The sequence below is a fragment of the Corvus moneduloides genome, chromosome 14, assembly GCF_009650955.1.
Source record: "Corvus moneduloides isolate bCorMon1 chromosome 14, bCorMon1.pri, whole genome shotgun sequence".
Taxonomy (NCBI): domain Eukaryota; kingdom Metazoa; phylum Chordata; class Aves; order Passeriformes; family Corvidae; genus Corvus; species Corvus moneduloides.
Window position 1 is genome coordinate 8,277,436 of NC_045489.1, and position 22,230 is coordinate 8,299,665.

Sequence of the window (22,230 nt, forward strand, 5' to 3'; positions counted from 1 at the left end):
GGATTATTGCACAAGTAGCAGTGGTTGTGTTTGTGGTGGGTAGTAAAGTCTTAGCAGAGCTCTGCCTGCAGCACTGCTGGTAGGGGAGGACTTGAAAGGATCATTTGTCTTCTGACCATCCGAGAGAGTTGCTCAGACTCTTATCCAGAATCAGCTGTCCCTGCTTGCACCATTAAAGCCCTTTTCCACCCCAGAGGTACCTGCTGTCTTGCTGCTGGTGAATAAGTAGGTGGGAAGTATGAAAACTGAAAGCAGTTGGGTGATGGTCCAATATCTGGGCCCTGGGTGCTGTGACTGGGAGCAATCATGCTCAGTGGGCATCCTGGAGGTCCTCTGAGCAGCAGCAGCTCAGCTGACAGTGACTGGGCTGCTGTAATCCCTTTCAGCCATGTGACTGCTGGTCATGAATGAACTACTGTTGTGTCCCCTGCTCTGTACACAGGGGTTTGGGTGTTCCTATGGGTGTACTGTCTCTCTTGGATTTAGTAAATTAAAAATGTATATCTCCAGTGTGGTCTGTGCAGGGAGTAGGTATGAGGTGGGTGATGTTTAGACACTGCAGCATTAGTTCAGCTTCAGTCTCAGCAGCTGCCCACTTTGTGCTCTTCAATGCTGAAGTTGTAGGTGATGGGTCAAGCCTGTCCTGTCCTTGCTAGTGTTTCCTGCCCTGGATGTCTTTCCTGTTTCTAGGTCAAGTTTCTCTGAAGTGGAGACTTGAATAACGCCTTTCCATGTGTTGTGAGATTCACTTGGAGCACTGCAGAATGGTCTGTGAAAAGTCTTCTGGTTTGTGCAGATACTTCCCAAGTGAAGGATTTCACTCAGATTTCCTCTACTTTACCTGGGGGGCATTGTCACATTGTGCCATCAGCATGGGGGCAGGGGATCCTGGCTGTCAGAAGTCCTCCTTCCTCATCTCATTGTGCTGCAACCCCCAGCCCACCCCATCTCCACTGGCAAATGGCACTGGCACACCTGGGATGGGTGTGCTGTGACGTTGGGGACATGCTGCCTGGGGAGGGTGATGGAGGCCCACTCTTTTAACTGTTGACTGAAGACATGATTTGATTACAGCCAAAAGATGGGACTTGTGTGTTTGTGGCTGCAGAGCTCAATGTGGGCAGCAGGCACTGCATTTGAGATTTCAGGTATATGATGTGTTCCTGGGTCATCTGCCAGCCATGTAAAGAGCAGCCTGTACCAGCTGAGCAAGCAAATGTGGTGAATTGATGGAGCTGAAGACAGAAGTCCCCACCTAATAGGTGGAGAGCGGGGTGGGAGGAGAACACATGCACATCTGCACTCTGCTAGTGCCACCACTGCTAGTGTTTGATCTGGAGGTGGTGGCATTGGAGGTGATAGAGCTCTTCCCTGCAGTGGGCACATCTGACATCAGTGCTGACCCACAGCTGCCCTGTCAGCAGGACTGTTTGCTTGGCTCTTCTACCCTCTCCCAGCAGTTCTGTTCCCATCAGGGGTGTGGACCTCCCTGGGCAGGGTGCTGAGCTGTGGTGGCCGGCCAGTCCACTCAGTTACTGTGGCATCGACTGGTCTTCTGGGAATCTATATATTGGCTTTGTTTTGGTAATAGATTAAAAATACCAAGAATGATAAGCAAGTCTTGTCTGGCCTGCTTGGAAGAATTATATCACGTGTGCTCCTCTAACACCTAGGGTTCCTGTCTGGGTTTGTGGGTTCATGCCTGGGCTACTTAAAAGCTAGTTTTGCCGTGGGTTTGTGAGTGGCATGGTGATGAAAAGGGAGCTTCTGTGCCCCCAGGAGAGTTTCTATCAGCAGAAATAGAGCTATCCACAGTCATTCTTTGCCTTTTGTTTGTTTTGCCAGCTGATTCCTGTTAGTTTATCTCTACCTTTCAGCAGCTGAGCCATGAGGGTGACCACTGCCCATGAAATGCAGTATCTTTGGCAGGTGGGCTGCTTGCTTTAGGTCCTCTTCTTTGTGTTCCCCTGTGCTGACTGGTCTGTGCTCTCCAACACCCTGTGCTGCTGGGCAATGTGCACATTCCTGGGGGCAGATTGACGACTCCTTCAACATCCAGGCCGTCCCCATGGGCTACGGTGGTCTGTCCACTACTAACATTTGATAATTAGTATCGAAGTAATAAAATAATTATTGATTTGACATGCATCTGAGGATGTGGGGAGCAGGATAATTGTCTGAAATGGGAAGCTCTGGTTAGGACTGCTGCTGATTGCTCATGTCAATCCATATGGGCCATATGCTTCTAAGCAGTCTCCTTGTCTCATTTCCTTCTCTGAAATGCTTACAGCTGTTTTTCCTGCCTCTTCAGTAGGTTTTTTGTTCCTGTAGAAGGAGTGACAGCTCAGAGATGCTGCTGGGAGTCCCAACTGAATAGCTGGGAAGACAGACTATTACTGTGATCTTCAAGAGAAGATAAAGTGTAGTGTCTCTGCAGGAGGCCTAATTACTGATGTTTTAAGTAAGCTTTTTTGTTTTTTTTTCTGTTTAAAGCTGACTATAGACTTTACTGTCTCATTCACAGTTTCCTTATCACATACTGCCCTTAGTGGAGGAAGTGAGAGAGCAGGTCGTTGATGAGGTCACTTGTGTTGAACAAGGAAGGACAAAGTGAAGTTGTCGATAGTCATGTGTTAAGGTGTTCAGCATCCAGTTTTGCTGCTATGCTTATAATGTTTGGGTTAAATTTCATAGTGTTGCTTAATGTTGGCTTTTTTTTCTAAAGAAGTCTGTGACCAAAGTGATAGCAGTGCTTGAGGTTCATCACTGCTGGTCCTCCGCTTATCCCAATGTACCATCTCTTCATCTTGCCCTTTCTGCATTCTGCCAAGAGAAGTAATTGCAGACTTCTGTAGTTGGGTTAATGATCCAGCCCTGGCCAGGTGAAGAAGGATCTCTAGAGATGCTGATGCCTATGCAAGTGTTTCACAGTTTATGGATGAGTGGTAAAGGGATACCTGAAGACAGTGAGAAAAGCTATCTGTACCTGCTTTTAGACAAATGACCTGTGCACTGCAAGGAACATGGGGCTAATGTGGGAAAGTAAATGGCTGTGTTGAGTTGGCTTGAATGCCAAGTTAAGACAGGGTTTGTAACAAATAAAACCTGGTGGTATGTTACGTCTGAGGTCTGTGGGATCTTGGGTTTGTTTAGGTGCTGAGAGTACAAAAAATCTCTGCTTTAAGTGGATTGGTTGCCTGTTGACCATAAGCCCTAAATAAACAAAACTTCCCTTCTTTTCCAGTCCTCTACTTTGCCTTTTTTTGCAGTCCCAACTGCACAAAAGAGTGAGCTGTCCCAACAGATTTTGTACTGGTGTCTGAAATAGGAAACCTTGTATGGGATCCTGGTGGTATGTCCATGGCTGGTGACTGTTTTCCTGCCTCATTCTCCCAAGGGTCTCACTGCTGTGCAAGGACCCACGGATTGGCTTTTCCTCTTGTAAAGATATACTGGGGCTGTACTCTCCTCAGCCCATGTTATAAATTATAAACTCTGTGGGAAATGGAAAATAGAGTAATTCTCATTTGTGTTCTTTTAGATCCCTGTTCTTTAGACCAAAATACACATGATAAGTCTGGCCCTTCCCTCTATTCACTTTTCATAGCCTCCTTTGTTTTTAATTTATATATCTTTTTATTCCTCCCATCCCCAAAATAGAATAGACATCAGCCTGCAAGCAAAGATTGCCAGGCATTGGTCTTGTGGATTATAGTGGCTTTTTGGCCTGGTTGGAGACTGAGCCCCACCCTACATAGGCTTGGATTAAAAATAGTCTTCCTTTTAATCAGGCTGAAAACTGTACACAACACATCTGTGTCTTGGTTTCTGGGGTATTGGCAGCCACAGGAAGCCCTTCAGCTATAAAATACCTCAGAAAATCTGTTTGCTGCTAATTAATCCAAAAGTGCTAAGGTGACCACTGTTGGAAAGCTGTAGACCCAGATGTCTGACTGCCAGCTGTGTAGTTGTCATAGATGTTGATCAAAGTTTTAGCTGTGCTTCTTGAAGGACCTGAAAAAATTGAAAACTCTAGTACACAGCCTATGCATTAGGCTGCCACTGTAAGAATGTCTAAGCTCAGGTGCTGCAGGAACATCCAGTGGCCAGGAGACTGCTCCTGCCCCACAGCCTCCAGCTCAGTCCTGTCTGTCCAGGACTGAACTGCACACTCCTCCCTCTTCATATAAAACAGAAAAAAAACATTGAGGGCAAGAGGCTGACTGGTATCTGGTGTGGCGATTTCATTCCCCCACTTCCTATTGGAAAAGCCAAGCCTCAAACCCAGCCTTCTCAGGCAAGTCTGAGTGGTTTGCCATGAGATAGCAGAGGGAAGATCTGAGTGTCTCCTTGCCCTGGGCATCTGTTCTCTGCCTTATGAACCTCAAGTGTTCACTTCTTTTGTTGTTTCATTTGTTTTCCACTGTCCTTGGCCATGCTTGGTGAGGCAGCAAGTCATTTTACAGGATGGTAGGAAACGCTGCTGGCAGGCTCCGGCCCACTCTGCGGGGAAAGGCAGGATGCGGCTGACCTAGGATCTGGAAACAGGTGGTGCTGCCTGGTAATTCCTTCAGCTTAGCCACAGCCTTTTTGGTTGTTTAGGGCAGGGGTGGGAGTAAATGAGCAGGGGAGTGTGATGAGAGGAGGGCAGAAAGACTGCCCAGTGCCTGTTCCATGGCTGTTTATGAATAGCATGCTCTGTGGGCCTGGTTTACGTGACCTTGGTGATCAAAGGTCTTTCTGTAATGAGAGAAAATGCTGCCTTCTCTTCAGTTTTTGTAGACTCTGCCTTGGCCTGTTCTGTTTCTGGTAATTCTATTCTATTCTAGAATAGAAAAAACATCAAAATGTTGTATTGTCTCATAAAACTTTTGTAAACAGTCATGAAACTGTCTGTAGAAGGACACTAGAAGGATTTTATTTCCCCCAAAGCCTAGGGATGAGCTTTCAGCCTCTGTCTAACTCAGTTGCATGTTTTTTACTTTGAGAGTCAAGGGGCTATTTATTCATATCTCAAATTCTTGAAGTGGAAAAACTGACTCCTACAATTATGTCTTTACTACAGACTTTTTTTTTTTTTTTGGCTAGAGGAAACTGATTTTTTTTCTTGAAAAAAATGCTAGCCAGGCTGTTTTTAAAAATTGTATAAATACAGGAACTTACACAAAGCAAAGTGAGCTGCTGCCCACTGCAGGGTCAGGTCAAGACAAGGAAAAACCTGCAAAACACCAACTTGGCGAAAAGCATGAAGAAGAAAATCTGATGATCTGGTAGATGAGACAGGCTGAGTAACATCAGAAATGCTGCTGGCTTGTGTCAGTGTTTCCCATACAAGGTGCAGAATGGGGCTGTGGCTCAGAGATATGCTGTAGGTAATCCTGCCCCTGGCCTATGCCCTGTTAGTGCAGCTTCTGCTGTAGTTGTGTGTGCTAGAACTGCTTCTTCTGCCTTGTGTCCAAATGATGGGGAGACTGTCTTGCAAGGGGATTGCAGAGTTCTGGGGACACCCTCTTAGATTGCTACTGAAGTGGTTGTCTCATTGAGGTGGTGGGAAAGGAAGCTTTAGAAAAATCCCCTTCGTTTTCTCTTGTTTTTTTTTCCTGAAGGTCAACATATGAAAAGTATTTCTATAATAGAAAGCAAATAGGAAGGTGTGTGATTCTGCATTATATCTATGTGGTTTATTTTCTGCCAATATATTAGTGATTAAATTAGAGGCTCTCCAGAGCTGAATGCACAAGATGTTTGAAATTCAGGTTGAAGACCTTGGATAACAAAAGCTTGTATCCTGTTTGGGTTAGATGGAAGGTGATGTGCAGTGGGTTGTTCCTGAAACAAGTTTGCACAGTCACCTGTGTGCCATTTCTGTGTTCTTCCTTGCCTGTTGTGTTATCTGAAAACTATAGCTGAAGTCCTTTTTTCCTATGTGTGCATTCCCTCAAAGTACCTTTTTTTGATCAGATTTGGGGTTTTTTTTAATGTTTGTACTGATCTTTGCCTCAGTGATGTTGCTGGTGCATGTGGTACTGTCCCAGCCCTGGAGCTAGGAGCCCACGTACCAGGACTTCTGCTCCATGGATTCTGCTCAAAATAACAAGGGAAGGGGGGTTGCTGATCTGCCTCTTCCACTCTCTCTTGTGTACTACAAGGTAGAAGTGTCTTGCTCTACTTTCACAAACAGTAGGACTGAACTTGTTGCCTTTGACTCTGCTCTGCTGGGAAGGTCAGTAACTGGATGAGGTCCCATGGGTTTTCAGAGTCTCTGTCTCTGTTTTTGGGGAAGATCTTGGTGCAGCCCCTCTCGGCAGATGAAACTGCTGGGCAAGGACCTAAGTTCTCAGTTTGTCTGGTGCAGTGCTAACCAAGTGGAAACTTGAATTCAAGCTACCTATCCCTGTAATTGGCACTCATATTTTGTGAAGCAGTGCTTCAGCTGGGTCTGAAAGATCATGAATTCTGGTCCTTGTTTATGCTGCCATTGCAATGTTGTGCTCCCTTCTGCTAATCTGCCAGGAAGGGTCTGTGGAGTGTTGTTTGGGTGTGGAACAGGGCTGTGGTTTTGAGATTCCAGGATGCTTAGTCTTGTCCCAGGGACAGGCTTGAATGCTCTCCTGCCTTGGAGCCTCTGCAGCAAGATGTTAGTGAGCAGGCTGATATTCCAGCCCATCTCTGTTTTCCTTGGGCTAAACCAGTGTGTGCCTTCTGCTATAACTGTTGAGCAACTGCAGTGCTGTGGTGGTATATACACATATATATTCTGCTATAAATCCTGTAATTAAACATTTCCTTGACCCAGCATAGAACAAGGTGCTTGTCTCCATCTGGTCACAGAAATAAAGGAAGTGAGTTCCAAAACAATATTGCAATTAAGCTGTTTTTTCCTGAATTTTGCACAAAATGTTTTGTCTCCAAGAATGGATTGTGAGGACTTCATTTTAGGGAATACATAGGGTGTTGTGGGTGTATATAAAGTTACCGTGTTGTGATTGGTATTGGGCAGGCTTTCAGGGAGAAAGTTGGCCCTTGCTTTTAAGAACTGTTTCTGAGCTAGCAACATTCTAAAGGTCCGTAGAGAACAAATGGAAATACATTTACAAAAGTATTCATGTTTCTCAGTGCTCCTGGTAATAATAAGCAAGTTTCTGAATCCTCACTTAGATAGAATTCACCTTTCCATAAGGAGAGAGGGGAAACCAGGCCTACTGAAAACATTTTGAATAAGCAGCCTTAATGTCTGACCTAAACTTTAGCCTGTTCCTTTCTGCACTGTTTGGCTGAGGTTGGGACTAAGCTTTCTTTGGGGACATGGATAGGAGGTTCCTGTGCAGTCCTGGTCCTGCCCTTCTTTTGCCCACCCCTTTGTAATGTTCTCTTTGATCTAATTTCCAGCTGGGCTCTTGCCACTGTATTATATAAACCAAATGCTCTAGCAAAGGCAGCATAGTCAGACTTCTTGTTGAAAACTTGAAAAACTGACATTGCTTCTGCCCAGCTAAGAAGCTCCCAGAAGTCACTGTAGCTGTGCTGGATGGATGGTTAATGGCAGTACCCAGCCTACATTAGTTAGAGCCCTCACTAATGGCAACAACTTTTATTCCTCCCTCCCCTTCCCCCCCCTTCTCTAAGTAGTATATACACTTTTTATGAGTTATATAGGATTGTTTTAGTTGGTCCTGTTGCTTCCTGTGTTCTGAAGATCTGTATAAAAAGAGTTGTGAAAGTCATGAAATGGAGTGAGATTCTGCCCTGTACAGTCCTTGAAACCTGCTGTTATGCAAGAGCCTTTACAACCAGTACCAGTCAATGATTCACTTTAGCAATTAAAGTTCTGTGCATTGGTTTGATATCAACTTGGCACATAGCAAGGCATTGCACTTTCTTTAGTGCATTGCCCTTTCATGTGTAACACACATAACTGATACTCTTGCTCAGCATTTGAACCTCTTTGGTGTAATCCATGTTGAACCTTGTGGTGTCCTTGCTCCCAGCTATTGATCTACCTCTTCTGCCTGAGCTCCAAAGTTGCTTCATGCCGTCTATCAAATACCATGCCTTGTTTGGCTTTATGTAGGATCTGTAGATGTTTGGGTTTTAGTTTTGTTTTGTTAATTTCTAGGATGAGGGTTTCTTTAATACTAATTCATAAAGCATTAAACTCAACAGCAACAACAGACTAGAGACTATATGAAATCTGTCAAAGACTGGCTTCACAGCACAGAGATCAGTCTGCTACTAGTAGCTGTTTTTTATGGTCTGGAAAATGTGAGATGACTTACTAATGAGCATTGTAATGAGCTGTGTGGTGAAGATGGTGCTCAAGGGACCTAAAGGCTATGGGCAACAACTTACAGTGTATGTGTGAGTGGTAATCCAGCTCAACCCCACCTTTCTACATATTTGAAAAGAGTGCAGTAGTTGTGGGAGTCCCTGGAATTACCCTGTCCAGCAGGTCCATCCGGTCTCCCAACAGGAGACTTTCTGTTGGGGACTGAGATAAAAAGAGCAGTTGGAGGAAAGCCCACAAGCTTCCCTTGCACGAGCTAAATACCAGAAAAAGCTTCAATGTCCCTTGAGATGAGATTTTGGACTAGTTCAACACAGATGAACTTGTAGGCCCCCTTGCACAATATGATGAACCATGTGCCTCTGGCAGGATGTCCAGATGAGATACCAGCCTCTTCCTGGAGATTCTCGCTGGCTGGGCTGGGTGTGTGTGCTGCTGCCCAGGCTGGTCAGTACCTGAAACCTTTCTGATAGTGGGAGCTCACCTGCAGGTGTAGATGGGTTGTGTGGGACTGAGGAGCCACCCAGTGGCAATCTTCCCACAGCCTCCCACCTGGCCAGGAGTGGGTGGAGCAAACTGGTCTGCACAGTGGTCAACAGTTGGCCAAATGTCCATTTGGTGGCCGGAGCAGGCTGTGACTGCAGAGGTGTAATCTCTTCTTGCGTATAGGTGGAAGGTATTAAGCAGTTCCTGACCTCTGGTTCTGCATAATTGCCAGTCTTGCTACAGTCCACAGATCTATTTTTCAAACCACATCTTTTTTACTGTTGTAATCTTATTTTGAAGATTACCCCAATTTTATTAGTAATCTAGTAGGGTGCTTCTGTAGGCAAGTCCCTGGTGGTGTTTGGCATTAGAGAGCTCTTGTTTTCAGTTGACTAAAAAAAAGTTGAAATGAGGTGCAGTGCTTGGCTTTGGTGGCAGTATTTATGTTTTAGTATTTAGAAAGTGAATCTTCCCAGGGGAAAAATCTGGCTCAAGTAGCTGAAAACTTTACACAGGTGTTGCTGCTGCTCAGGCTGCAGAGTATTTATCACTGACAGAAAGTTAAAAGGCTTATGACAGACTTGTATGAAAATACGAACCTCTTCTGAACAAATCTGTACTCCTGTAATTTGCATTGTGCAACCGTTTGCATTAAGATTGGGTATTTTTTGGTGCTTCTTAAAACTTTTGTGTATGTCAAAAGATCTTAGTTCAAAGAACTACATTCCTATTAAATGGCAGCTTTTCCATATTAATACATTCCATGAGGATGCAGTCCACGTGAATGCTGTATACTTCTCAATTGTAGATGTGTCTAAACAGAGTGTTGCCAGAAAATGGACCAGAACGGTTTCCTTGTTCAGAAATATTGTGTGAACAGTCACTTGCGTTCTGCAATAGTGCAGTTCTAGTGTAAAATGCTATTGCCTTGAGTAGGGACTGAAGGTGGATAGTCATCTAGAGCATGTTCTCCAAAAGAGCAGAGGATTGCCTAAGTCATGTCAAGGACAGACTTGGGTAATAGACAGAGCTGGCAGTAGAAATGAAAGATGAAAAAGTGTGTTTGTGCCTCCCAAGACCCTCCTACCAGACCTCCTGCCACTCTTTCTCCAGCGGCCTGGTCTGTGGGGTGGCTGAGCTGGTTCTAACTGGGGCGCTGTGCTAACAGTGGGCACTCTGCACTGCTTCATCTTCCTTGTGCTTGTGTCCATTTGACCTCTCAAATGTCCATTTGACCAGCCAGGATGGTGGGGGACTGAAATGCTGAGGAGAAGGAAAGGGACAGGATGGCCTTTGGATATCAGCCCTACCTGGGTGCAGTTTTACTGTGTCAGGTCAGTTCTTCTTCCCATGTTTCAGTAACAGTCATTAGCCTTCATCTGATGCTGTCGTAATCACCCAAAGTGTTTTCTTTGGGGTGTGATTGTTGCAAAGTGCACTTCGTGGTTGGTTAGGTGAAGCTGCAAAACTGGCTTAAAAATATTCTCTATTCCAAGTTCCTTCCAATGGCTTCTCCTTTGGCTCAGAGGTGTAGCAGAAAGGATGGGAAAGTGCCTCAGGACTGGTGGTGCCCTGCTCAGGCCTGCAGGACTGGCCAGAGCAAATCCCAAAGGCACTGCAGACCCCTGAAGTGTTTTCAGTGCTGGCTTCTGCCCTGGGAAGTGCAGCTCATCCGGCAATTGCAGCTCATCTGGCAACTGCTTTTCCAGTGGATGTGCAAAAGGGTTTCCAGGTAATCTCTAATTTCGCTCTTCCTTTACAAAAACACCCCATCCAACCCTAGACTCCCCATGGCCCATGATCTCAAGAGAATAACTTGTTCACTTTTTTCCCACTTATCCTGTCTCCACACCCACCTTTTTTGTCTTTTGAATTTAATAAAGTGGGTGACTCAGTACTAAATATAAAGCCTACTGCTTCTGGCATCATCTGCCTCTGGCTCATTTCCTGGAGCTGACATCAGTTGAAGCCTCCTGATTTCCTTATGAAATAGCAAGACATGAAATATCCTTTGTGCGGTGTTCTGGGCATACTTGTGGACTTCTTTGGTGACTGCATGGCTCCCGGATCTAAGCTGGTTAATTGCTAAGATGAGCACTGGTGAAGAACAGGGTAAATCGGGTGAGTCCTCAGATCTGTTTTGCACTGCAAAATCATACTCAAGTTTGCAGCCATTTTTAAAATAAAGGCCAACTTTCAATCCCTCCTGTATATGCAGGGTTTTTATTAAATAAGTGTGAGCCCAGCTAATGTCTTGCTTTCTTCCAGATGAAAGGCTTGCTGACAGATCAGCTCAGGAAGCTTTTAAGGGGGAAATCTAGCAAAGATGGACCTGTTTTTTCTTTAAAAAGACTGTGATAAACTGAGGAGTTAAGGTCAAATGCTTGTCCCTCAGTTGTCACATCTTTCCATAGCTGTTTACATTGATGGGATGTACACTGCCATTGGTTGGCACTGAGGGAGAAAGCCAAAAGTGCATAAACCCTCAATTTGTATCAAAAAGCACAGGTGAGAGTCCTTCTATCTGTTCATAATTTCATTTAAATTCTTATATTTAAAAGAGAATGTGGACAGAACTGGAGGAGGGGAACATCTTGCACATGGTAAATGGTCACTGATGTCAGTCCAAAATGGGGTGGTGGCTGGCCACTCAGCTTAGCCCTCTAAAGCCCTGACTTGTAGAGCATGGTGTTCTTTCTCTAGTGAAGTAGACTGTTTAAGTTACCTGGTTTTCTCTTTCAGTTAGGTATTCTTTTGAACCTCTCCTTCTTCTCTCTTCCGTTTTTTTGGGGGTTTTTTTGTTTTTTTTTCTTTTTTTGTTTGTTTGTTTGTTTTTTTGTAAGGAGAGGGGATATTCCTGAAAACACTTGATTTGCAGCACTAGAGCAGGCAGAGGCAGGAGACTGAGCCACCTTTGCTACTCCTGATGGCTCGCCAAGGTCTGCTGATGCTCTGTTGGCTCTGGGATCCCCCAAGGTTGCTGTGGTCCAGCCCTCTGGCCATGGAGGTTTCTCTAGCATGGGGATGCTGAAGTGGACCAGCATGTCATATACCCCCATGGCTGGTTGACAGTAGACCTGGCTGTATCCCAGCAAACAGATATTTTAGGCAGGAGCTAGAAGTGCCCACAGTTAAAACCCATCCCAAAAATCACTAGGACAGTTGTAGCATGCCCAGGAACTTGTTCATCACCATGGATTTTATCAGTTATTTTAAACAACTTCCAACATTAGCATGGTATCTCTTGGCATTAGTGAGGAAAATACTACTTCTGGAGTGGGCAGGAAAACTTGGTGTCCAGAAGCAGATGGTTGTCCTCTTCTGGACTCACTGGGGAGAGCAGTGGGGCTGCACGGCCTGCCGTAGCCAAAGGCCAGGCCAGCACACTGGATGAGCTCCCTTCCTCCCCCAGAACTTTGCCAAAGGGTCTGTTCTTGAGGGTTTGTAGTGAAAGATGACTCCTGAATTTACCCTCTCTGCTCCCTTGTCACCTGGAAGGCAGCAGCTGCTGCTCCCACAGGCATCACTGAATACCTTCTGGAGAGCAAATATGCATTAGTGGCTTCCCAGTGAAACTTGGCAGCTGGAGCTTTGGAGGAGATGTGTCCCCTTGTGCAATGATGTGCTAGAGGAATCCTACCAGTGCTGGAAGTTCTCCTTGTGCATAAACCTACATCACAGTGTGCCATGCAGGGGAGTGGATGTGTCACCTGAGCACCTCAGGCACCTTCTTCTTCCCTAAAAGGATTTCTTAAAGCGGGAAGAAGAGGAAAATACACTGGTATACTGGCTCTACCAAAAAATTCCTATTTTGGAAGAGAGTGGGGAGTGGTGTGTGACCAGGTGTGTCGAGGAAGTGGGCTGGGAGTGCCCAGGGAACTCGTTTGCTGCATGCTGTTGCCACACCCTGGTGTGATGAGTCTCGGGACATGATGTGGAGATGAGTGGTGCTGGCACTGCCGTGGTGCTATTTTAGGTTTGACTGTAATTGCAGGTTGGACCGCCAGGACTGGATTTTGAGTATTCAGAGAGCAAAGTGCTCTTAAAGCTCTGGAAAAACTGGCTATCTCTGATCCTTTGCAAATGTGGAAGATGGGTATTTCACGTGCACTGTGCGTGAATTGAACTCCTTGTGGTGGAGCCACTGAGGACCTGTGTTACCTGGTGACAGGGGGTAGGGATGTCATTTCCTTGTCAGTCAGAGGGAATGGTTATACCTGGTAGCCCTGTAGGATGCTTTACACTTACCTGAAAAAAGAAAAGTGAGTAAGGAGAGGGCTGAAGACCCATGGGCTTTTAGGCATCTGCCTCTGCAGTGCCAATCTGCCACCTGCACACCTGCAGGTGCTGCTTTGCTGTTCCAGCAACACAGATGACAGAGACAAGGAGAGGAGGCTTTTCTTTTCCCCCCTCAAAAGCAGACATTGCTTGTGCAATGGCTCTGCCACTGATGAAAAGTCACAACCTAGTTTGGGAGCTGGGCTCTGGCATGCTCTCCCCAGGACCTGTCAAGCCCCGAAGCCTCACTAACCCTTAAAGGATAAATTTATGCTGTGCAGTATACTCACATGTAGGACAGCAAGTGGAGACACTAAACTTCATGAGATGAGTTTCTTCATTTTTGTTGCATGTTTGCCCCAAGACTTCACAGGTTCGATGAAGTCCCTGGTTTTGGTCAGAGCAGCCAGTTGGGCTTCCTGTACCCAGAGGCTGATGGGATGCTGAGGCCGGTTGCTGGTGCAAGTCAGAGCAGAATCTCGCTCTTCCGTAAAACCTGTCTGATGTGCACTCAGCCTGGTCTCTGTGGACTGCAGAAGTGTTTCTTCAATCCAGCTTCATTCCTTTTAAGTTGCAGCTGCAGTTCTGGGCATAAAACCCTCTATTTTGGTTTCCATGATGTTAACCATCTTAAGGAAGCTGGCAGGCTATGGGTTTGGGGTTAGGTTTTTTGTTTTGTTTTGTTTTTTGGGGTGTGTTTTATACCTCTTTTGGAACTTCACAGTTGGAAGCTAAATTTTTAGGTGATATCCAAGAAATGGTACCAGGCAGTGACTCACTTTCCTGGCTGATGTAATTTTTAAAGAGAAACAACAAAAAAACCACCCAGTGACCATATTGACCATAATTTTTAGAACAGTCATGAGTTCGTCAAATTTTTCACTAATTCAAATATTGTGTTTATTAGTAAATGGCATCTTTTCCTTTTAGCTATGGGAATGCTCAAACATTATGGACTTAACAAGAACACAAATTTCTGACATACCTGATTGTAGTCTGGAAAGCCCACTTAACCTTTCTGGTGATTGATTCTGCTCCTGTGCATTGCATCAGCAGCACACAGTACATGATGTTTCTGTTGCTTATGTCTTCCTGGCTGGCAGCAGATATCTGTCCCTGTTTCATCTAGAACAGACAGGGATTAATTGCTGAGGTAATGCAATATATTACAGTATGGGCCAGTTCTGAACTCTGTATTTAATTTAATCTAATCTATTCAGACCACTTTTTTGGTTTTTTCCATTTTTGAGGAACTATGAGGTGAAATAGCAGGCAGTATCCTCCTTCAGTGCAGACTGAGGCCAAATAGGTCTGGATCCTTAGTGTTCTCTGAGCTTCCGGTTGTTTCAAAGACATCCATAAAATAAGTACATAAAGCCAAATACAAGCAACTGCGTTGCTGTTTGACTGGACACGGTGAGAACTAGCAAAGAGAAATGCATTCCTTTTAAAGAGTAAAGAGCAGTAGAGGGTTGTTTTGGTTTTTTTTGCTTTGTTTTGGGTTTGTGTTTTGTTTTTTATTAAGGAAAAAAAATAGTTTGCTTACCTAAAAGCTCTGTATCTCACTGCTTCCTGTTCCCAAGTGCCAGACAACAAAAGAACAAGAGCTGGTTGTTGGGGAGAATCCCCTCTGGGTGCTTCATGCTCAGGGATGCTCGGGCCGTCGGGCGCTGGCCGCTGTAGCGCGTCTCTTCGCGACATGACCACATTCCCTCTGCGGCTCTCGGGGAAGCGACCTCCCATCGCTGGGCGGGGAGGGAGGAAGGAATGCTGGCTGCCCAGCTCAGGGCTCGGGGCGTGGGAGACGCTTCAACGCTGGGGCCGGGCGAGGGAGCGATTCGCCTTCCCTGGGAGGAGAGAGGAGGAGGACAGGTAAGGAAGGCTGAGGAAGGATGTCTCGGGACGGGCTGGCATGTGGGTGCTGCCCGGCGGTGCGGATGCAGGCACATGCCAGAGATTGTCCTGCAACGACTTGTTTTGCTTTTCTCTGCAAAATGTCTTGTGATTGCTACTGCTGTAGTAGATAGACGAAAACAGCTGAGGGCAGAACGAATTTCAGGTTTTGATGTGTCTAAGTTTGGAATTTATCAGTGCACTTGAAGCGTGCAAACAGCGGCAGCGAGGGCTGCCACCGACTGTGCATCACCGACGGTTTAATGTTTCAGGCGAGGGCTGAGGGTGTGTCTTCCCAGAACGCTGGGGCACAGTCATTCCATCTCAGTCTGCAGCAGGCTTTTACAAAGCAAAACTGCTTAAACTTGCATGTTAAAGTGTTAAATATTTAAACCTCTGCCTTGCAGAAGGTGCGAGGAGCTCAGAGTGCTTTTGGGAAATGGCTGTAGGCTGCTGGCTGTGGCGGCTCCTGAACTTTTTGGCGTCTTTCACCTGGAGAGGTTGGGCTCTGAATGCTGCCTTGCTATTCCAGCTGGAATGGCATGAGGCATTACAGGCTGGCAGGATTTAGTTTTCTAACTAACAGAGGAGTTTATCTTGCTTGCTGTGGTTTCTGGCTATACCTGATGCTGGAAGCCAATGTAGACTCTCTCTAAATACTTTAGTAGTTGCTACTAGTTTGAAACACGTGCATACCAGTACTTTTAAGTATTGAACTGAAGTGCTGAATTTTTTGTGCTAAAAACTCAACTTGTCTGCAAACCGATAGAACACTTCTAGTATAGCTTCTTCATGTACCTAATTTTGTTTGTACTGCATGTATTGCTCTGAGGTTTTGCTTAGTTGTTTTGTTAAACAGATAATATACTGGTTCTTAGCCAAAAGGCTGAGAAGAGATATTTTACCCTGCATTTATTCTACAAAGCATGTCTCTAAAGAATGATTTCTACAGCTGGAGGACTCTCACACCCTCCTGAAATTCAAAGTAGTGATGAGGTTGCATGCTGTTTACAGTGCATATGTCTCTTTAACCACAACATCTGTCCTAGGGGCATTGAGCACTGGCTGAGCTGTGAAACGGAGGGAGAAGGAGGAAGAGGAGGCAAAGCAGCTTGAAGGGACCTAACGAGAAGTTAGTGCTCGGTTCCAGGAGTTCTGGATGCATTTTCCTAACCTTGATGCTGGATGCATTTACCTAACCTTGAAACATGCTGATTAGAGTGCGTTTTGTGGACATTATTAATGCTTATCCAAAATCCAAGACTCGTGAAGTAGAGAGCTTGCCTGATCCTGAATTGGCGACTGCTGCCTTTGGCTGCCTATTGCTCCTCCCCATATTAAGTTAAATTATAGAGAAGTGTGGGGAACACCCTGCAGTTAGACTAAATGTGATTTCACTGTCATTGCAACCTCCTGGGAGGCAAAGCCAGCAGCTTTCCTTCACTTCTAGCCATTTCACATTAATTTTTGAGATTAATGTTTCTGATTTTGCTAAGAGTAGATGGGATCTATACCATCCATTCTATAGTAAATAAGTGTTGAATTTACAGAGTTTTTTCCTACTTCATGAGCCACTAGGACAGCTGTGCAGTGACACTGATTTATTGCAGTCTAATGTTGCTTTCTTGCTCTGAAACAAATTATTTTGACTTCTTTCCCTTTTTCACAAGTGCTTTCTAAACAAGATTACAGATAGCAGGGGAAGAATGGAAAAGGGTTTTTCTTTTATCAGTAGCTTTTTCTAGTTAGAGATCTGTTACTGAAATTCCTCTGGTTTAAGACACTTTTGAAACATAATTACAACATGCAGAGTATGGTTTGTAGTTTCTAGTGTTTTGTTTCTTATTTAAGAAAACATTAATTGACACATTTCTCTGAGTGCTTATCATCTGAGCAGCCAGAATTTCAGCCTTGGCTGTGCTCTTTCTGGACAGCTCTATTTACCTTCAACTGATAAAATAGTTTGCAAACTGCTTGACCACAGCTGTACCTTCTAAAAGGTTGCACAGAACCCACCCTCCCAAATTTAATAGCTGAAACTCCCTATTGTCCAGCTTGCCAGGAATCAGCACCATCATGCCGGGTATTTGGCTTGCAGGAGCTTGTTTGCTGGTGTTGAATAAGCAGTGACTGTACTGTGATTTAATTTAGGGATCTGGTTGATTCCCCCCGCCCCGGGTGGGAGGGAAGTCTAACAGACTGAGTAATGCTTCTTGCTTTATCGTGGCACACTGGATATCACTCCCTTTACCTGCCAAAGGTGCTACCTGGGAGCAGAGCTGGAGGTACTGGGGGATGGAGAGGGTTCTGGGCTGTGTGGGCTTTGCAGGACTTTATCCAGCTGTTCCTGAACCAGGGTGCAGGCTCAGGTCTGCAGCTCACCTTGTAAGGAACTGGGCTCCTTTGGGGCTGAATATTTGGAAATCAAGAGACATATGCTTAAAGCATGTTGAGGGTAACCTGCAGGTCTCAGCAAGCAGGTCCCAATTGCTTCTGGGGAAGAAAGTTTGCACTGATTCAGCCTTGTGAACCTCATTCCTCCTTGCTTATGCTGGCAGGGAGCCCACTGTCTTTTACACTGTTGCTCTGAGAGTCTCCTCATAAAATGAGGGATGCTGAGTTTTTGCAGTGGATGGTAAAAGATAAGTACTTTCTTGAAGGCGTTTATGGTTAAGGTACAGAATAAGCAGAAGGAAGTGTTAAGGCTGCTCTTTTTTTAGGGAGCTATGCAAGAATAAGAATTACTATCAACGTAAGAATTTCCTGAGAGGCTTGCATGACTTTTCTGTGCCTGAGCCAGGAATTTAAATGAAGCCTTCTGAGTTTCAGTCCATTAGCTGACCCCTGACCTCAGCCCCCCTCTCGTTTACCTTCTTGCACTTAAGTTTAAATAATCTCTGAGTCTTATTTGCTTTTGTGAGTTCCAGGCAGATGAGCGTTCAGCTCTTCCTTTCCTGTGAAGTCTTGAAAGGATCACCTGTTCCATGTTGTACTAGCTAGGTAATGAGAATATTGCTGTTCTGTTTCCACTGATATGAACAAACTATTTCAAAAGTTAGTTAAACCAATCTAGTGGGTTATGATTTCAAATGTTTTTTAACCTTGGAGTAGCTGCTCTACTAAAACTGGAGGTGTGTCAAAATGCAACACTTAGTAGGAGTATTTCTCAAAGAGGCTTTTAAGGTTCATTGGTGCCTTGAGCAGTATTTTATCTGTTTTCTGCTGTGCCCTGTAGATGATAAGTACTCTGTAGATATGTGTAATAGATTTTGAGCAAGGTCTGTGTGCTGTAGCTGTGAGCCTGCAGCATGATGGGGGTGTGTGAGTGCAGTTGGTCTCCTCTGTGACGATCCATCCAGTCCACTTGGCCCTGGTCTTCCATGACAGGAGCCTTCAAAGAGTGTAAGGTCTGCAGAAAGCTTTTAGTGCTTCTCCCTTCCATTTGAGTCCCAAAACAGTTTTATGTTTCTGTTGGTTCGGCCTTCTTCTCATAGATGCTGGGACATGAGAGTAACCAAGCATCCATCCACTCTGTTCCAGGGTTGCATATCACCCCATAATGTGCATCAGAGGCAGCTCTGGCTCAGAGGATGGTGATGTATTGGCGGAAATTTCACTGAGGACTGGGGAAGCTTTATTTTTCCCTTCCATGGGCAATTGGAATGGAAGCATTTGTGTTCTTCTGACTTGTGCTTCCCTCCAGCCTCTGGGCAATTTGGTATCATGTGGCCAAGCATCCTCAACTGCTTGTTCTCTGTCTCTTTTCTCTATCTGTGAGACAGAGGGTTTGTATACTTGAATCCCTGTGAACTTCTGTTCATATCCTGAGCTTTCAGTATTCTGGATGCTGCCCTGGAGGACGTGGCTCTCCTGGGCTTTTATCAAGGGGCTGATTCCTATTTGATGCTGTGGGCAGGTTTGATGCTGATTTTGGGTTTTCTCTGGATGCTGGCTACAGCTCAGTTCTGTGTCAGGGTTCTGATCATTATCCAGGCTTCACTGCACCCAAAAGAGCTTCCTTGGCTGTGCAGGACTGTCAAAGGCATGTAAATTGGCTGATGGGTCAGCAGTTGTTTTTAGTAAGGATTTAAGATGATTGAAGCTAGTGAATCTGGTTCTGTCATGAAGGGAGAGAAAACACTTTGGCCAGCATGCAAAAGGGGAAGGATCAGGTTGTCCAGGCTGTCAGTGGATGTTGGGGTAATGGTTAAAGTCTGAGCAGAAGGCATAGGAATACTAAATTGCTGCATTTGTTCCCATACTGTTGGAGTGGCCCTGCCTTCTCTGCAGCCCAGATCTCTGCTGGGCATCTACCCAAGTGCTGCTTAGAAAAATAGCTGGCATCACTCCATGCAGGTCTAGCTAGGAGAAATTGAGCTTCTAACCTGGATTTGCTGGAGGAACATACTTGTCCAGAGGTGAATACCCCACTGAGACATGCCTCCAAATCTGGAGAGAACCTCTGGCAAGCTAAGAGCAGTGACTAACTCCAGCATGTGTGTCTGCTCCTGATGGATTTGGCAGACTTTTCCCTTGCAGCAGTGGTGAGTTGTGCAACAACTGGAGCAAAGTTTCACAGTCCACTCCCAAGTGAACATAAGCATAGCAGGGAACTTGCCTCTCCCAGCATGACAGTTTCAGGAGTCTGAAAGAATATAAAGCAGAACCTGCTGATGGGACTTTTGCTGGTTTAGAGGTGCTTCAGAAACAGCAGCTAGAGGTAATCTCAATATGGAATTGGGATGAAGTGATGTGAAGGGTGCCTGTGCAGTGGGAATCCCTATCTGCGGTCCTGTGTCCTTTCCCTGTGATGCAATTGGTAGGCTACACAGCCATCATGGATCAGTCAAAGAGTATACCGTGTGTAAGGGCAGTAGCTTGAGGGAGCTGGAGAACTGGGTCGTGTAAGGTGGTCAATTCAAATAGCCAGGCAAGCTTAAAATAATTCAGAATTAAAACTTAATTTATGTAGTTGGCCTTGGCCTGTTGAGGTGAACTTTTTGGTGCTTTGCATGGCCAAGAGAAGCTGGATTAAGATTGAAATAAAGCTGCATTTGGGTAATGGCTTTGCAGGTGTTAGAGTACAGTGGTGTTCAATAGTCAAAGCATTGCAGACCTTGAGAGCAGAGCTGTAGATTCATTGTGGTTGAACCTATTGTGTGTGGGGCTGGGAAAACTTCACTGAAGGGGAGATCCACAGATGAGAGACACTACTCAGCCAAATCTGGCACCACAAAGCAATACCTGCTCAAAGCATTGTGTGCCCCTTTCTTCCTGTGGCAGGGGAAACAGCTCCCTGAGTGGATAGGAACACCACAGTGTTTGTGTGCACAAGAACCACGATTGTGCAAAGAGCAATACCAAATTGATTTCAGAATCTGCAGTAGCAGCATCATGCTGATGCTAAGGGGTTAGACACCAACATGGTGCAACCTCTCTGGTTGGGGTAGCATCTCCTAATCACTGCTCTTACCAGGATGACATCTATCACCAAAGTGTGGTGAAGGTCTGGTTTCAGCCAGTGCCTCTGACCAATGGCTGTCTGGAAGGTAATTGCCAATTAAAAGATTATGTGCTTCTGTCAGCTTGGTGTTTGCTAATAACCACATGCAAGGTGCGGGTGCTGTCTTGTAGGAATTTGATGAGCAAAACACTGTGATGAACATTTGATGAGAACACAAACTGATTATGAGCAGGAGAGGATGGATTTTATGGATAGGTTTCAATTTACAGGCCATCAGTCCCTAAACTTTCCTTACTCCCTCCAAAGCATTGGAAACTATTTACCTCAGGGGACTCATCAGACCAAGTCTGTCACCATAAACTTTCATGTCCTCCTGTCACCATCAGGTTTGGCAAAGTTGTCTGTAAAAACTCAAAGGCTTTGCTTGGACTGGACCAGTAAAAGCAGCTATCAGAGCTGATGATGGAGATGGGAGTGGGTGTATTTGTGCCCTCTCCTGCCTGCAAACATTTCCAAAAGCAGCATGAGCATAGGCCTGTGCCTGTGGAGGAGGGTTCCTGCAGTGTCAAGAGATCTCTGCAGCATCCTCTGTAGCTTCTTAGTCACCTGGGAAGGGATGCAAAGAAAAGGTACGCTTATATCCCTTGCCAGTGACTCTTGCCTCACTATCCTGAGGGTGGTTGCTCTGGGCTGTTGCAGCATCTCTGGAGCTTGCAGAGCCCTTTTGGGATGGTCACAATGCTGCTGGCCCCTTTCAGAAGGGGCTGGGGAGGATGAAGAGGGGAGTGCATGCAGCCACCCCACTCTTCAATGCAGCTGTTGGCAGGGACCAGCCCTGCCTTCGAAACAGGGAGGAAAAGGAGGATTAGGTGAGCCACAGGAAGCCTGAGGGCTGGATCCTTTGTCAGCTGAATCACTGGGTTTCCTCCAAACTGGCCAGGCAGCTGCATCAGTGCCCAAGCCTGAGGGCTCTGGCACTTGCTGTGGGTTGTGAGGGGACTGAGTGCCTGGCTGTCCCATTGCTTATTCCTAAAGATATGTGCTGGGTTAGTGGTCACAGATATGTGGAGTTTGAGTATTTTTAATTAGCTAATGCTTAACTGACTTGCTTTCTGATGTCAGGAGCTTTTGTCATGAGAAGAGAGCAAAACCACAGGTTCCTCGGAAATGGGGAATACATACGGAGTGAGTCACTGCTCCGGACTAGGTCTAGCTTACTTGTGTTGGATTTTTTTTTAAATAGGACATATTAATACCTTTTTGTTGACACTTTAATGTATCTCTGCATTGGTCTGTTTGAGTAAACAAGTTGATATTGTTAATCAGTCATTGTAGAGATATTAAAGTAAGGCAGGCCTGGAAGGGATGAAGCACTCAGTTTTCAGAGTAACACAGAGCTGCTAAGAAAGTAAATTCTTCCATTTGGATCAGCAGCAAATTCCAGCTGTTTCTGTTGGAAATGTTCAAGTGGCTGTGAGGAAATATTTGGTTGTTATGTGCTTTCAAATTTGAATTAATCTGCCAATTTTCAAGACGTACAGATATCCCCCCTTCATCAGTTTTCTACCAATCCTCTGTGTAGGATGCAGCTTCCAGGGCTTCCCCTCTTGGAGAAGAGTCTTGAGAACATTTTTCTCTGTGCTTGAGTGTTTTTAAGTTGCTGTCTGGGCAGTTAATCCACCCAAATATCCTGGTTAGCTTCTGGCACTTGTGCTGGAAGTGCTGAGTGCCTCAGCAGAGACATCCCTCCAGTGACAGCCCCTGCAGTGGCCTGTCCCCAGGTGGCTCACAGCTGTCAAAACACACTCTGGGACAGCTTTTCTTA

At 45.4% G+C, this 22,230-nt stretch overlaps 1 protein-coding gene and 1 long non-coding RNA gene across 8 annotated transcripts in view; one reads left to right on the forward strand and one right to left on the reverse strand.

Annotated features, from left to right (window-relative positions):
* Window positions 1-22,230, forward strand: part of PLS3 (plastin 3) — a 50,472-nt gene that overhangs the window by 4,113 nt on the left and 24,129 nt on the right. For 2 of the 6 annotated variants that reach the window (XM_032124368.1, XM_032124373.1), the window contains exon 1: window positions 14,837-14,920. The exons of 2 other annotated variants lie outside the window; for them this stretch is intronic. The gene's annotated coding sequence lies outside the window, so the exon portion shown is untranslated. Of the gene's footprint in view, window positions 1-2,360; window positions 2,462-14,836; window positions 14,921-15,990; window positions 16,074-22,230 lie in introns of those variants that run through there. 2 more of the 6 variants (XM_032124370.1, XM_032124371.1) reach the window with 2 other exon arrangements.
* LOC116451196 lies at window positions 8,111-14,773 on the reverse strand. 2 transcript variants are annotated; one of them, XR_004243122.1, is made up of 4 exons: window positions 14,595-14,773; window positions 14,034-14,173; window positions 13,339-13,578; window positions 8,111-13,018 (listed from the first exon to the last, which is right to left on the reverse strand). It is a non-coding gene; the product is annotated as an uncharacterized LOC116451196 (long non-coding RNA). The 2 variants fall into 2 exon arrangements; XR_004243121.1 differs by lacking the exon at window positions 8,111-13,018 and having other exon boundaries at window positions 13,243-13,578.